The following is a 17885-nucleotide window of genomic DNA, read 5'->3' on the forward strand; positions in this document are numbered from 1 at the left end:
TCAAATGGAAGGTGGAGGAGTGCAAGGTCTCTAACATCCACCAGCTCCGTGATGTCGTCATGGAGGAGTGGAAGAGGACTCCAGTGGCAACCTGTGAAGCTCTGGTGAACTCCATGCCCAAGAGGGTTAAGGCAGTGCTGGAAAATGATGGTGGCCACACAAAATATTGACAGTTTGGGCCCAATTTGGATATTTTCACTTAGGGGTGTACTCACTTTTGTTGCCAGCGGTTTAGACATTAATGGCTGTGTGTTGTGTTATTTTGAGGGGACAGCAAATGTACACTGTTATACAATCTGTACACTCACTACTTTACATTGTAGCAAAATGTCATTTCTTCAGTGTTGTCACATGAAAAGATATACTCAAATATTTACAAAAATGTGAGGGGTGTACTTACTTTTAAGAGATACTGTACCTTGCCCTCAGGACTAAAAATATGCATATTGTTGCCAGCTGGCAATGGCCATGGTCAACAGCAAGTAGCTAAAGCTAGCAAGCAAAATGACTGGCTATTAAATTTGGGCTAACGTTAACCAGAGTTAAAGTAAAGTGAGAATGCTAGATACTTTCTCCCCAAATGATCAAATCCTTCCTATATCTCAAATGTAGTTACTGATATAATAACAAAGTTTACAAAACAGCATCAGAACCAATTCAGCCTCACATCCTGACCTTCACAATTGCAGATGTTGGTATCACTGCAACGCATCCCTGGTGTGATGTTTCCGCCAGTCTGCTTAGATGGACATTTGATAAAGCTGACCTTACAATGAGTGACATACAGTGCATTCGGAAAGTATTCAGACCCCTTGACTTTTTCCACATTTTGTTATGTTACAGCCTTATTCTAATATGTATATATGTTTTAATTCCTCATCAATCAATAGGGCTTCCGAGTGGCGCAGCGATCTAAGGCACTGCATCTCAGTGCAAGAGGCGTCACTACAGTCTCTGATTCGAATCCAGGCTGAATCACATCCGGCCGTGATCGGGAGTCCCACAGGGTGGCGCACAATTGGCCCCGCGTCGTTCGGGTTTGGCCTGGGTAGGCCGTCATTGTAAATAATAACTTTTTATTAACTGACTTTCCTAGTTATAGAAATGTAAAATAAAATCTACACACAATACTCCATAATGACAAAGCAAAAACAGGTTTTTAGAAATTTTTGCAAATGTATAAAAAAACAACTGAAGTATCACATTTACATAAGTATTCACACCCTTTACTCAGTACTTTGTTGAAGCACCTTTGACAGCGATTACTGCCTCGTCTTCTTGGGTATGACACTACCAGCTTGGCACACCTGTATTTGGGGAGTTTCTCCTATTCTTCTCTTCAGATCCTCTCAAGCTCTGTCAGATTGGATGGGGAGAGTCGCTGCACAGCTATTTTCAGGTCTCTTCAGAGATGTTAGATTGGGTTCAAGTCTGGGCTCTGGCTAGGCCTCTCAAGAACATCCAGAGGCTTGTCCCGAAGTGCTTAGAGTCATTGTCCTGTTGGAAGGTAAACCTTCAGCCCAAATCAAATTTTATTTGTCACATGCGCCAAATACAATAGGTGTAGCCCTTCAGTGAAATGCTTACTTACAAGCCCTTAACCAACAATGCAGTTTCAAGAAAATATTTTTTTAAAGTAAGAGATAAAAATAATTAAAGAGCAGCAGCAAATAACAATAGCGGGGCTATATACAGGGGGTACCGGTGTCGAGGTAATATGTACATGTAGGTAGAGCTATTAAAGTGACTATGCGTAGATAATAAGAGAGGAGCAGCAGCGTGGGGGGGGGGGGGGGCAAATGCAAATAGTCTGTGTAGCCATTTGTTAGATGTTCAGGAGTCTTATGGCTTGGAGCTGTTTAGAAGCCTCTTGGACCTAGACTTGGCGCTCTGGTACCGCTTGCCGTGCCTTAGCAGAGAGAACAGTCTATGACTGGGGTGGCTGGAGTTGTTGACAATTATTTGGGCCTTCCTCTGACACGGCCTGGTATAGAGATCCTGGATGGCAGAAAGCTTGGCCCCGGTGATGTACTGGGCCGTACGCACTACCCTCTGTAGTGCCTTGCGGTCGGAGGCCGAGCAGTTGCCATACCAGGCAGTGATGCAACCAGTCAGGATGCTCTCGAACGGTGCAGCTGTAAAACCTTTTGAGGATCTGAGGACCCATGCCAAATCTTTTCAGTGTCCTGAGGGGGAATAGGTTTTGTTGTGCACTTTTCATGACTGTCTTGGTGTGCTTAGACCATGTTGATTTTTTGTTGATCTGGACGCCAAGGAACTTGAAGCTCTCAACCTGCTCCACTACAGCCCTGTTGATGAGAATGGGGCCATGCTCGGTCCTCATTTTCCTGTAGTCCACAATCATCTCCTTTGTCTTGGTCACGTTAAGGGAGAGATTGTTGTCCTTGCACCACACCTTCAGGTCTCATCGTTGTCGGTGATCAGGCCTACCACTGTTGTGTCATCGGCAAACTGAATGATGGTGTTGGAGTTGTGCCTGGGTGTGCAGTCATGAGTGAACAGGGAGTACAGGAGGGGACTGAGCACGCACCCCTGGGTTGAGGATCAGTGTGGCAAATGTGTTTTTTTAATTGTATTTTTTACCTTTATTTAACTAGGCGAGTTAGTTAAGAACAAATTCTTATTTACAATGACTGCCTAGGAACAGTGGGTTAACTTCTTTGTTCAGGGGCAGAACAGCATATTTTTACGTTGTCAGCTCGGGGATTCGATCCACCAACCTTTCGGTTACTGGCCCAACACTCTAACCACTAGGCTACCTAGGCTTGAAACATGGCTTGAAACATGTTAGTATTACAGACTCAGACAGGGAGAGGTTGAAAATGTCAGTGAAGACACTTGCCAGTTGGTCATCGCATGCTCGGAGTACACGTCCTGGTAATCCGTCTGGCCCTGCGGCCTTGTGAATGTTGACCTGTTTAAAGGTCTTACTCACATCGGCTTGCTGAGAGTGTGATCAAACAGTCGTCCGGAACAGCTGATGCTCTCATGCAGGTTTCAGTGTTACTTGCCTCAGAGAGCATAGAAGTTATTTAGCTTGTCCGGTAGGCTAGTGTTACTGGTCAGCTCTCAGCTGTGCTTCTCTTTGTAGTCTGTAATAGTTTGCAAGCCCTGCCACATCCGACGAGCGTCCAATTCGATCTTAGTCCTCTATTGACGCTTTGCCTGTTTGATGGTTCGTTGGAGGCTTAGCGGGATTTCTTATAAGCTTCCTGGTTAGAGTCCCGCTCCTTGAAGGCGGCAGCTCTACCCTTTAGCTCAGTGCAAATGTTGCCTGTAATCCATGGCTTCTGGTTGGGGTATGTATGTACAGTCACTGTGGGGACGACATCGTTGATGCACTTATTGATGAAGCCAGTGATTGATGTGGTGTACTCCTCAATGCCATCGGAAGAATCCCGGAACATATTCCAGTCTGAGGTCCTGAGCACTCTGGAGCAGGTTTTTGTCGAGGATCTCTCTGTACTTTGCTCCGTTCATCTTTGCCTCGATCCTGACTAGTCTCCCAGGCCCTGCCCCTGAAAAACATCCCCACAGCATGATGCTGCCACCACCATGCTTCACCTTAGGGATGGTGCCAGGTTTCCTCCAGACGTGACACTTGGCAATGAGACCAAATATTTTCAATCTTGGTTTCATCAGAATATAGAATCTTGTTTCTCATGTTCGGAGAGTCCTTTAGGTGCCTTTTGGCAAACTCCAAGCGTGCTGTCATGTGCCTGAGAGGCTTCTGTCTGGCCACTCTACCAAAAAGACCTGATTGGTGGAGTGCTGCGGAGATGGTTGTCCTTCTGGAAGGTTCTCCCATCTCCTTAGAGGAACTCTGGCTCTCTGTCAGAGTGACCATCGGGTCCTTGGTCACCTCCCTGACCAAGGCCCTTCTCTCCCGATTGCTCAGTTTGGTCAGGCGGCCAGCTCTAGGAAGTCTTGGTGGTTCCAAACCTCTTCCTTTTAAAAATGATGGAAGCCACGCCATGCTGCAGAAATATTTTGCTACACTTCCCCTGATCTGTACCTCGACACAATCCTGTCTCGGAGCTCTACGGACAATTACTTCGACCTCATGGCTTGGTTTTTGCTCTGTCATGCACTGCTAACTGTGGGACCTTATATAGACAGGGGTGTGCCTTTCCAAATCATGTCCAGTCAATTGAATTTACCATAGGTGGACTCCAATCAAGTTGTTGAAATATCTCAAGGATGATCAATGGAAACTGGATCCACCTGAGCTCAATTTTGAGTCTCATAGCAGAGGGTCTGAATACTTATGTAAAAAAGGTATTTCTGTTTTTAATTTAATGAATTTGCTACATTTCTAAAAACCTGTTTTTGTTTTGTCATTATGGGGTATTGTCTTTAGATTGAGGAAGTTTTTTTTATTTAATCCATTTTACAATAAGGCTGTAATGTAACAAAATGCAGAAAAGTGGAAGTGGTCTGAATACTTTCCGAATGCACTGTATATTCCTCTATGCGTTCTCAGATTTTTTGACATAGTGGGCTTCTTCCAAAATAATGAAAATTTCATTAGCCACCTTTTCTGTAGATTTACCTGTTCTTGATTGCTAAATAATAAATTATAGGCCTACTGTTAGTGAGGCCCTCACAAGCTATATGGCATGATGACAGAAAGAAAACTCTTCTTGCAGGTCCATAGAGGCGGAGGGTATGGCTCTGACTTCAGTGATGATGAGGGCCAGGGAGAGACATCTCAAAGTGGAGGGAAAAGGCAGAGGCCAGATGACCGTATACAAATCTAAGGGGACTAAGCACGAACCCCTGAGGCACCCCCGTGTTGAGGGTCAACGTGGCAGATGTGTTGTTGCCTACCCTCACCACTTGGGGCCGGCCTTCAGGAAGTCTAGGATCCAGTTGCAGAGGGATGTGTCCAGTCCCAGGGTCCGTAGCATATTGATGAGCTTGGAGGGTGCTATTTTGTTGATCGCTGAGCTGTAGTTAATGAACAGCATTCTCACGTAGGTGTTTCTTTTGTCCAGGTGGGAGAGGGCAGTGTGGAGAGCAACAGAGATTGCATCATTTGTGGATCTGTAGGGGTGGTATGCGAATTGGAGTGGGTCCAGGGTTTCTGTGATGATGGTGTTGATGTGAGCCATGTCCAGCCTTTCAAAGCATTTCATGGCTACAGATGTGATATTCATTTAGACAGGTTACCTTGGTGTTCTTGGGCACAGGGACAATTGTGGTCTGCTTTAAACACGTAGGTATTACAGAGCTACCTGATGAAAGTATTTTCTGTTTATTAGTTTGTTGTTTATTCCATTCATCTCTTATACAGTTCACCATTGAAATGCCATTACGGGGAGTCAGGGACATACATTTGTAGGCCCATCTACTGTATCAACTGACAGCTCTAGTCAGAAGTCATTCAGAGCTCTACCTTTAGATGGCGATAAAGGTCAAGACATGTTTACTTTGACACAGTTGTCAGGGGTTGGCAAACCTGCTCTTGTAATACCAAAAGGCAGGCACTAAGATTTTTAGTTTGCCTCTTTGGATTTCGACTGGGGAGAGGAGGGTGAAATGTAGCAACCACAGATTAATTACTATGCTTAGTTGGTGAGTTGATTTGTAGGATTAGGTGGGGTACCAGGTTAAAAAAAAAAACTACCTGCGGCATCCCAATATCAAAGTTCACCACTTCTGGTTAACATTAATCTTGGAAACCGAGAACAAAAATCTTGCGTAATTGCGTCAGGTTCTGGGGGAGATGTATGAAAAAATATATTAACAAGACTATTGTCTCTCCCCCCCCCCCCCCCCCCCCCCCCCCAAACGGAAACTCTCAGCCAAAGCATGGGCCAAATGCCTCCTCCCCTTCAGAAATGTAAAATATACGAACACCTGCCAAATCGTGATTTACCAAATGATCAGTGACCAAAAATCTGTGCGCTGTAACCAAGTTCCTCGTTAGTCGTTGCATCCCACAGTCTGTTGACAAACACTACGATACCATCCGATGTTATGTGCATGTATGTACACGACTGATTAGGTTAACATTTTCTTGTCTCAAATCAAAAACTCAACTTCCACTGTGAAAATAATCACCAGAGAAATGTATATCCTTACAACAAAAAGATCCATCTTCCTGGTATTCAGGAAGTAACTACACAAATAGACCTTCAATTATCCACTTGTAATTCATTTAAGGTCCAATGCAGCCGTTTTTATCGCAATATCAAATCATTTCTAGGTAGAAATTAAGTACCTTACTGTGATTGTTTTCAATTAAAATGGTCAAGAACAAACAAAAATAGCTTTTTCTCATGCAAGAATTTTGCTAGGACTGTCTATGAAATGTCTGAGTGGGGAAGGGAAAACTAGCTGGAAACTAGCTTGGAACTCTTTCTTATTGGTCTATTAACTAATTTAATAGGCAGGCCAAAACTCCATCTGACCAAAACAGGTAGACATTTCAGGTGGTCTTTTCAAACAGCTCTTACACTAAAAGGGCATTATCATAATTTTCACAGTATTATTCAAACCTCAAAGCGTGGTGTTATATAAAAAAAACAGTCTAATAACGGATGTAAAAAAAGAACGATAGCAAAAATTTGTTATGTCAAAATTATTTCATACTCTACATTTAGGGGGGCCACATGGGGGTCCAGAATTGTTGTCACAGGGGCACTGCCCCCCCCCCCCCCCCCCCCCAGAACCGCTAGTGGGTGAGAGCACTGACACACTTTGAGTAATGCATTGAACACAATGATCTATTCTTGCCGCTCTGAGAAAGCTGAATAAGCCAATATGCTGTACCTGATTAAGTCACTCTAGCTAATCCCGCCCTCGTTTACTGCCATTCTGTAGGAAGTGGCGAGGGATTTAAAGGCTGACTCAGATCATCAAAATTCACAGCCAATGGTCTTTCACTCCTCAGTGGGATACAATGACCAATCCGTGACCTGGAATCAGATCAGGTCATCTACGTGGTCTTTGTGTAAGAGTAAGTCGGAGGCCAGACACCTTCTCTCTCTGGCCAATGCCACGGCCATGTTTTATCAGAGTGATTCTCTAGTTTCATTTTATCGCTGTCTCACAGGTCATGTTTTTTGTAAGTTAGGTCATCTATTAGCATTGACCTAATCATGTGCAAAAAACATTAGTTGCCTGTTTTGGCCATAATAGGAAGGGTTCAGCAACAACAAATTCATACTATATAAGAGGTTTTATAATTGATTTATATTTTATTTAACATCCGTTGCCAAAGGGATGATACGCCTCTTCCACCCTCATTTTGACAAGATGCTTTTGTGAGAAGGACCGTCTCTCCTCAGCTTTGTGTCTCTGTCTTCTCCTCTCTGGTTGATGTGTTCGTGTCTGCCATCCCTCTTACTGTCTGAGCCATAGCACACTGTTTACATGCCATCTGTTTTCTTACATCTTCTGAACCAAGCATGTGTGCTTAGCTAAGACCATGTCTGTCCATCCCCATATGCCAATGGTCCATCCGTGTACTTTTACCATGTGACAATGCATGCTCCTTGACACCTAGTTGACACTTCAAAAATGTGTCTAACAATTCAACAGTTTGATCAAATCATATTTAATTTGTCACATGTGCAGAATACAATAACCCCATAACCAACAATGCAGTTTTTTGAAAATAACAAACAAAAAAAAGTAAGAGATAAGAGTAACAAATAATTAAAGAGCAGCGGTAAATAACAATCGCGGGGCTATATACAGGGGGTACCGGTATAGAGTCAATGTCAATGTGCGGGGGCCCCGGTGTTGAGGTAATTGAGGTAATATGTACATGTTATAGCTATTAAAGTGACTATGCATAGATAATAACAGAGAGTAGCAGCAGCGTTCCCGGGGGGGGGGGGGGGGGGGGGTTAGCTGTTCATGAGTCTTATGGCTTGGGGGTAGAAGCTATTTAGGAACCTCTTGGACCTAGACTTGGCGCTCCGGTACCGCTTGCCGTGCGGAAGCAGAGGGTCGCATACATCGCACCGAACGTGGATCCCCCGTTCGTCTACGGATTGTTCAGTGAGCTGTTGACATCAGTAAAATTGTTTTGCACTCGCTTCGCAAAGTACTCGCGTCAAGCACACATGATTGGTGTATCCGTGCTATAACACCGTGGCCATTAAGCTTGTGTTTGGAGAATCCCCAGTCTGAAGTACGTAGGGTTACGTCATGATGAGACAGGATGACATGGCATTGTAATTGCTGATGCCCTTTTGGCTTTGTGAGGTTGACAAGTGAAACTCCCTTGGGATGATTTGGGATATTTGCTGTCAATTCCCTGTGTTTACTGTTTTAGTGGTCTGGTCACTGGTAAACAGTCAGTTTACATGGAAAGATGTATTGATCAAGCAAGGCCAGTAGTTCACCTTTCGACGTGTCTGTCTGCACACAATTTGTTTTTGTTATGGGTTGGATACTGTCGGTTCCAAAGTCCAAAGCAATATAAACGGTCCCGTGTGGCTCAGTTGGTAGAGCATGGTGTTTGCAACGCCAGGGTTGTGGGTTCGATTCCCACAGGGGACCAGTACGGGGAAAAAATGTTTGAAAACGTATGCATTCACTACTGTAAATCCCTCTGGATAAGAGTGTCTGCTAAATGACTAAAGTGTAAAATGTATAAACAGTTGTCAAATATTCTAATCAGAGTTTATTATTATGATCACTTTTAAACAGCAGATATCTTTCAATATGTATTTTTTTTTTTATAGGGCACACACCCAATTCACAGAGTCTTGGTTCACTTAATCACTTTGCCTCAAGTTCAACATAGCATCAGCATTTGTTTTTATAAACAATATTTGTGAAATTATTTGTGACATAATCATAATTTATCTCTGTTTTGGAACAGCTGTTTGGTGAAACCTTACAGCATGTTTTGGAACAGTTGTTTGGTGAAACCTTACAGCATGTTTTGGAACAGTTGTTTGGTGAAACCTTACAGCATGTTTTGGAACAGTTGTTTGGTGAAACCTTACAGCATGTTTTGGAACAGTTGTTTGGTGAAACCTTACAGCATGTTTTGGAACAGTTGTTTGGTGAAACCTTACAGCATGTTTTGGAACAGTTGTTTGGTGAAACCTTACAGCATGTTTTGGAACAGCTGTTTGGTGAAGCTTTACAGCATGTTTTGGAAAGTCAAACTGAAAAGAAGGCAGCTGCAGTTTGTCCAAATTGAAATGAAATGGAGATTCCATTCAGATCTGTCTCTCTTAAGAATGGGCCTCTCCCTATAAAGTTACCTTTTATTGTGTAATAGGCTTGATAATAACAGCTACCAGGGTTGTTCCATGAAAAGAGGGCCTTTTGGGTAGTTTAGTTCTTTTAAAAAACATATTTTTATTTCACCTAATTTTAATATTTTTCCATAAAGAGTGAATTCACTTCATTCAAAAAAACATATTTTCCCAACTCGAGGTCAAATTGAGAAAAATGGCACTTAAAGTAGCAATTAAAGTAACAGGGTTGACCGTAACAGAGGGAATGGAAGCATGTTGTGTCCAACGGGGAGGGGCAATTGAATGCAAGCTTTGCCCTCCCCCCTTTTTCCTCAGAACAGCCTCAATTCATCGGGGCATGGACTACAAGGTGTCGAAAGCGTTCCACAGGGATGCTGGCCTATGTTGACTCCAATGCTTCCCGCTGTTGTGTGAAGTTGGCTGGATGTCCTTTGGGTGGTGGACCATTCTTGATACACACAGAAAACAGTTGAGTGTGAAAAACCCAGCAGCATTGCAGTTCTTGACACACATGCTGGTGCTCCTGGCACCTACTACCATATCCCATTTTTAAGACACTTAAATGTTTTGTCTTGCCCATTTGCTCTCTGAATGGCACACATACACAATCCATGTCTCAATTGTCTCAGGGTTTGAAAATCCTTCTCTAACCTGTCTCCTCTCCTTCATCTACACTGATTGAAGTGGATTTAACAAGTGACATCAATAAGGGATCAAAGATTTCACCTGGATTCACGTGGTCAGTCTATGTCATGGAAAGAGCAGGTGTTCCTAATGTTTTGTACTCTAAGTGTACACTGGAGTTGCTTACCAAGACGACGTTGAATGTTCTTGAGTGGCCTAGTTACAGTTTTGACTTAAATCAGCTTGAAAATCTGAAAATGGCTGAGCTTGAAGAATTTAAAAAAAAGAATACTGCACAAATATTGTACAATTCAAGTTTGCAAAGCTCTTAGAGAATTACCCAGAAAGACTAGGCAGCTGTAATCGCTGCCAATGACTCAGGGGTGTGAATAAATATGTAAATTAGATATTTCTGTATTTCATTTTCAAATGATTCTCCAAAATATCTACAAACATGTTTTGTCACTAACATTATTGGACTTTGTGTGTAGATAGGTGAGATGGAGTACAACTACGACCGGAAGTTACTTTTCCTAGCAATTCTCTTAACCTGGTACGTTAATTCTCCTAACCTGGTGCGTTAGTTCTAACCTGATACGTTAATTCTCCTAACCTGGTGCGTAAGTTCTCCTAACCTGCTGCGTAAATTCTCCTAACCCGCTGCGTAAATTCTCCTAACCCGCTGCATTAATTCACCTAACCTGCTGCGTATGTTCTCCTAACCTGCTGCGTACATTCTCCTAACCTGCTGCGTTAGTTCTCCTAACCTGCTGCGTTAGTTCTCCTAACCTGCTGCGTATGGTCTCCTAACCTGCTGCATAAGTTCTCCTAACCTGCTGCGTATGCTCTCCTAACCTGCTGCGTATGGTCTCCTAACCTGCTGCGTTAGTCCTCCTAACCTGCTGCGTACGTTCTCCTAACCTGCTGCGTACATTCTCCTAACCTGCTGCGTTAGTTCTCCTAACCTGCTGCGTATGCTCTCCTAACCCGCTGCATAAGTTCAGGGTGAAGGCATGGCCACTGGCCAGCCCTGGTTCCTGCCTCCTACATTACCCATGTACATGTTTCTCCCATTGAGCTTGATTATTAGTGAACAATGTCATAATGAACGGCACAGGAGAACACCCTTGTTGAGCTTTACATTGGCATTTCTCGCATTGCAGACTACCCTATGTATCTGCATGTTGTCCTCAAAATAAGGATAAAACTTCATATACTTGAAAATTATTTCCCTCCAGCCTGTTCTCTTTAACCAAACCTGCCCAGATGCAGGTTTCTGCAGAGTCATGCAAATACAGTGTTTTTACACTATACAGTAATACCTTAATCTGACACTCTAAATTTCTCTATTCTGTATGGTATGGCAATGCAGTTGAATAATGTCACTATTGTATTGAAGGCCACTTGCTGTGTGGGAACAAGCTCTGTGAGAAGGAGGAGGACCTGAAGAGCTGGGAGGTGAACTTTGCCCATGTGGAACAGGGAGAGAAGAGAAACACACTGGTCAAACTCAGTAAGAGCTCTGTTGTTTACATGTTAGTCATTTAGCACACATGCTTATCCAGCCTGACTTACAGGAGCAATTGGGGTTAAGTGCCTTGCTCAAGGGCACATTGACAGATTTTCACCTAGTTAGCACAGGGGTTAGAACCAGCAACCTTTCGGAAACTGGCCCAGCGCTCTTAACCACTAGGCTACCTGCCACTGGCCGTCTAAGCTAGGGCTGGGCCTTCAAGCCTCGCGCCGGTATCATGGTGTGGCAAATCGCATTAATAAACCCTAAAGAATGACTCCTTCTCGTATTGTGATCCCTGAGGAAACTCAGAACATGCAAGGTAAACTTTTTTAAAGCTTTTTCTGTTGAAAAACTATATCCCACATATAAGTACAGTAATGTACACACACTTAAAAGAAAACTCCACCCCAAAACAATATTTTTGTAATTGTTTCATTAGTCCATTGTTGACATAGTCCCAAAAATGTTTTGCATGTCAGCAATCAAGTAGAGAACAAAAGAGGACAGGTCCACCCTTTGTGCTATGTCATGACTGACCTGAACCAACTATTGAGATGTGCCTTTTGTTAAGTAAATCAGGTGTTAAATTAAATGAAAAGGAGACTGGAGTAGGACTTTAATGTTTATGTATTGATATCAAGCAGTCTGTCAAAATGATAATTTCCCAGATGATAAAGAGGGATACCTAGTCAGTTACAACTGAAATGTGTCTTCGGCATTTAACCCAACCTCTCTGATTCAGAGAGGTGCAGGGGCTGCCGTAATCAACATCCACGTCTTTGAGTTAACTGCCTTGCTCAGAACAACAGATTTTTATTTTGTCAGCTCAGGGATTTGATCCAGCAACCTTTTGGTTACTGGCCCAACGCTCTAACCACTAGGCTATAAGCCCTATTCCAACTGTTTGCTATACTAACAGGGGTGGTATTATCTAGGACTCTGCCCGAGTGCTCTTTTAAACTATCATCCCAGGAAGTTGACTTGCTAATTGTTCCCTGTCAGTTTATCTTCATCCATTGACCACTAATGGGGTCTCTGGCCCCTTTTAACGGTGTCAAAATGTCACAATTAATGTTTGAAGATTGTCTGAACTTAAACAAAGGACTCGTTTTTTTCAGGAGAAAAGAGGTGATCGCCAAGAGAAAAAGACAAGTCGTCTGAGGAAAATCAAGTTGAGCCACAGGCAAAAAGATCCAAGAAAGCAGAGACAAACATCAGAGGAGACATAAAGGCAAGACTCCACCATTTCATATCTTTGTACAACTATGGCTATAGGGAGACGCAAATAACAGGCCATGGTGATGAAATGAAAAGTGCTGAAGGTGTTTGTACTAATGTCTTATTGGTGTAATACAACATTTAGAAACATGAGCATTTGCAAACACAAACCCATTCATAAACATCTTATAAACACCTCCTATAGTGTTGAGATATTACATAATATCTGACTGAAAGCAGCCGTTTCACATGGAGGGAAAAAAAATCACAACACTTGGGTTGTTTTTTGTTGTTGCTCAATGTCAGCTGCACATAGTTGGCTGTCTGAGTTGAACTGACTGATCCCTTCCTGTGTTCCCCCTCTCTCTCCCCCCAGCAGGCCCCTCCTAACGCTCCTCCACCAGTAACTCTGAGGACTACTCCCAGTAGTCAGACAAAGGTAGTGTTTATTCTCACTCTCCACCTCCCTACAAAGTCAAGCGGTTTATTACGTTACACACTCAGGGCAAGCAGAGCGGACTGTCCTAATGTCCTCATTCATAACAGGTGCTTTTAAAATACATTTAAAAAAATACCTTTTAAAAACACATGGGCTAATTTGGTCATAAGGCTCAGTCAGACAACAGTCATACTTTCATTGCAGATTCAGCTGCACTTGAAGTATGGGCCTGCTTACCCTGGGTTGTCGATGTAACGTAAATAAAAGCAGCCGCTGCACACGAAAGCCAAATTCCAAGACCAAGGTGCAGACCAAAGGCCATACTGTTATGGCTGAAGCTGCAGGACTAAAGGCAACCGACCCGTCCCGTCCCCTGGACCTTAGCCGCCGGAAGTAGGGGTGCTGAGGGTGCTGCAGCACCCCCTGATTAATCACAATTAAAACATTTCAGCACCCCCACCTCAAAACATCTTCCTGGCGCCGTGCCCTGGATGCCTCTTCCCAGAGCTAAAGAACCGAATCATGTTCTGCGCATGTTTCTTTAGCTCTGCTTTATACACACATTCTCACTTTACTCACTGTCAATCGTGAATGAACATTTTTCAATTTTTACCGGGGAAACATCCATGCAGCATCTGCATGCCAAACATTTGACCTCAATCAGTTTCATGGGAATATATATTTAGATCTGATTGAGTTGTGTATGCTACGTTGTTGTTTTGCATTACAGTTGAAGTCGGAAGTTTACATACACTTAGGTTGGAGTCATTAAAACTCGTTTTTCAACCACTCCACAAATTTCTTGTTAACAAACTATCGTTTTGGCAAGTCAATTAGGACATCTACTTGGTGCATGACACAAGGAATGTTTCCAACAATTGTTTGCAGACAGATTATTTCACTTATAACTCACTGTATCACAATTCCAGTGGGTCAGAAGTTTACATACACTAAGTTGACTGTGCCTTTAAACAGCTTGGAATATTCCAGAAAGAACACCATCCCAAGCCGAAGAACACCATCCCATGTTGTGGGTGTGCTTTGCTGCAGGAGGGACTGGTGCACTTCACAAAATAGATGGCATTATGAGGTAGGAAAACTATGTGGATATATTGAAGCAACATCTGAAGACATCAGTCAGGAAGTTAAAGCTTGGTCGCAAATGGATCTTCCAAATGGACAATGAACCCAAGCATACTTCCAAAGTTGTGGCAAAATGGCTTAAGGACAACAAAGTCAAGGTATTGGATTGGCCATCACAAAGCCCTGACCTCAATCCTATTGAATATGTGTGGGCAGAACTGAAAATGCGTGTGCAAGCAAGGAGGCCTACAAACCTGACCCAGTTACACCAGCTCTGTCAGGAGAAATTGGCCAAAATTCACACAACTTATTGTGGGAAGCTTGTGGAAGGCTACCCAAAACGTTTGACCCAAGTTAAACAATTTAAACGCAATGCTACCAAATACTAATTGAATGTATGCAAACTTCTGACCCACTGGGAATGTGATGAAAGAAATAAAAGCTGAAATAAATAATTCTCTCTACTATTGTTCTGACATGTCACATTCTGAAAATAAAGTGGTGATCCTAACTGACCTAAGACAGGGAATTCTTACGGGGATTAAATGTCAGAAATTATGAAAAACTGAGTTTAAATGTATTTGGCTAAGGTGTATGTAAACTTCCGACTTCAACTGTATGTACAGTGAGCAAATTTCAGATGGTGTTAACAAAGTATAGCCTAGGCCTACCTGTGTTTTGTTTCAATTAAAGCACATATTTTGCCAAGTGGCGCACGCTGTTTGCACAATCATCCTAACATGAGGTGGTGTTTTGCCTCACAGTAACATTCAGACCTGGGTTCAAATACTATTTCAAATATCTCAATTACTTTCACATAGATTTTGAAGTAAGTATTCAGATATTTTAAAAGACAAGTAGTTGAGTATTGTAATGTATTTAGGAATACACCTGGAAAGGATTGGCAGGTATTTGAAAATACTCAAATACACTGACTCAAATGCACTCCGATGCATTTAACCCAGGTATTTGAAAATAGTATTTTAAATAATTATTTGAAAACACTTCCAAAAGAAGACGTTGATTCGGGCCACATTATTTGAAAATACTCAAATACAAAATACACAGAAAACAAGTACTTCAATAACAGATAATCAAATCCACAAGTATTTGATTATTTTGAGCCCAGGTCTGGTAATGTTGTGCTATGCTATTATATTCAGTTCTGTCATGTATAAATACTGTGATTTTGCAGACATTGATTCAGCTTTGATCTAACTTTATTAAACAAGCACCAGTCTCCATTCATCATTGAAATTCACCAGAGTAGCCTGCTCTCTGGGCAGCCGAACGAATCCCTCACATGCGCAGAAGCTTTGGTTGTTTAGCTATCGGGAAGAGGCATCCAGAGAATTTGACAACGCAGCCTGTCCGTACTCTTATAGGTTTAAGTCGGACTTGACTCTTCTGAGTCAACTCTTCTGACCCTCCTTAATCCTTTAGTGCTGTAATTATGTTGCATGTGCTGCAGCAATTCCTTAGTTAAAGCCCCTTATGGGTTTGTTTTTGAAAGCATTATGAATATTATTGAATGTAATGCATGAAAAGCTCTTTATGAATAAAGTTTTTCTGTTTTGTATTGTCTCCTTCCTGCCATGTAGGAGAGGGAGAACACAGTGAGGAGCCAAAGGGCCTGTCGGGGGCAGACCACTGGAAAGGCCCAGCCCCCACCTTGGGGGAGGAGTCCAGGTGAGCTTAGCAGTCCAACATTAAATCACCCTTACAAAGCCTTGCTAGGCCTCTAGACACGTTTATAGACACTAGTACCGACCAATTATACTTTGATTTTACTATTTTCTGTCTTCCAGGGAGGAGGAGTTTGACGAGTACTTTGAGGACATGTTTCTTTGACCACCCTGCCCTTGGATTTCTGCCAGCAAGAGTCAACACGCGGGGAGTCAACACGCGGGGCCCGCGGGGAGTCAACACGCGGGGCCCGCGGGAGTCAACACGCGGGGAGTCAACACGCGGGGGAGTCAACACGCGGGGAGTCAACACGCGGGGAGTCAACACGCGGGAGTCAACACGCGGGGAGTCAACATAGATTTGATTGATTTTCTATTAGACGTTGTTGTCTTCATTTATTATTTCAGTTTGTCTGAAGCTAAATAAAATGCAGGTTCTTTTTTAAACCTGAGCTTCTAATTCAACCTCCTGACATTTCATTCTAACTGAAATATAGACTACAATATGCATGAAGTGCCATGTAAGAACCCAGTATCGAAGTGTATTTAGAAAAAGCACAATCCACTAAGAACTCCCAAGAAAGAACAATCTGAAAAGAAAACTAGAGGACGGGAAACATTCAACCACATGAGGTTGGTGGCACCTTAATAGGGGAGGACGGGCTCGTGGTAATGGCTAGAGCGTAATAGGTGGAATGGTATCAAACACATGGTTTCCATGGTTTCTCTGTGTTTGATGCCATTCCATTCGTACCGTTCCAGCCATTATTATGAGCCGTCTTCCCCTCACCAGCCTCCACTGCATTCAACGATGGTAGTAGAGACAGAGACAAAATACAAGCCCAGGCATTGGAAAGTGCATGTATTAACACATCAATATTGTTCCTGTTGGGTTATAGTTCACCAATGTTCTGTATAGGGTTATAGATACCCAGACCATATGAACCAATGTCACTGAGTTCCTCAGATGCTGTAGCACTAGGATTAGGAAGCAGTGCATTATGCCCAACGTTGCTTGGTGTGCTGTTTTCATTAGTGTGTCACTTGCCCAGGGATTAGACACATTGGCTTTAATCACCAGTAACTACTCTTCTATCTGAAGGAGTCCTTAAGTACACTGAGTTAACACATTATAACCGTCCATGATAACCGTCCATTAAATCCGACCATGAGAACCGTCCATGATAACCAACCATGATAATATATACCCTACTACCCCATTAATATACCCTACTACCCCGTTAATATACCCTACTACCCCGTTAATATACCCTACTACCCCACTAATATACCCTACTACCCCGTTAATATACCCTAATACCCCATTAATATACCCTACTACCCCATTAATATACCCTAATACCCCGTTAATATACCCTACTACCCCGTTAATATACCCTACTACCCCGTTAATATACCCTAATACCCCATTAATATACCCTACTACCCCGTTAAAGAGTGTGGATCTCCTTTTACACAGTATTGTAGGCCTGTAGTTCCTACAGGTCACAGACACAGACATAAGGTTGCATTGATTTCATAATCTTTTTCTGAATGGTCTTTGATTGAAAAAATGTCATGCCTAAAATGTACACTGTCTTACATGTGTCATATATTAAATGCAGTATACTGCAAAAATGTGCTTTTTAGCAGGTTTATAGGATGACACAGGATGTAAACACCTCACGCAGACATCACTCAAGGTGCTCACTCAAAGTGTATTGGTCTCGGCAGCACGCCAGTCGGCTGATCTTCTTTTTCCAGGGCTAATCCAGCTTTATAGGGTAATCCCCAAGCACGATACAGGTGCCATGAGGAGGGCTGTCTACTCCAAGGTTCTTCAAGTTCATTCAGCATGTCAATGTGCTAGTCCAGTTCAAGGCAGAGGAGGCTGGTGTGGGGAGCTGTAGGAAGACGGGTAATGGCTGGAATGGAGTTAATGGAACAGTTTCCATGTGCTTGATGTGTTTGCTACCATTCCATTGATTCCATTCCAGCCATTACAATGAGCCCTTCCTCCTATAGCTCCTCCCACCAGCCTCCTCTGTTTCAAGGGTAGTGGGTAAAAT

At 42.9% G+C, this 17885-nt stretch overlaps 1 long non-coding RNA gene across 1 annotated transcript; it reads left to right on the forward strand.

Annotated features, from left to right (window-relative positions):
* The first annotated feature begins 12983 nt into the window (after window positions 1-12983).
* Window positions 12984-16065, forward strand: LOC106578984 (uncharacterized). Its single transcript, XR_001322558.3, has 3 exons — window positions 12984-13048; window positions 15733-15820; window positions 15940-16065. It is a non-coding gene; the product is annotated as an uncharacterized LOC106578984 (long non-coding RNA).
* Window positions 16066-17885: the final 1820 nt, after the last annotated feature.

This window comes from Salmo salar, chromosome 19 (genome assembly GCF_965601325.2).
Source record: "Salmo salar chromosome 19, fSalSal1, whole genome shotgun sequence".
NCBI lineage: Eukaryota > Metazoa > Chordata > Actinopteri > Salmoniformes > Salmonidae > Salmo > Salmo salar.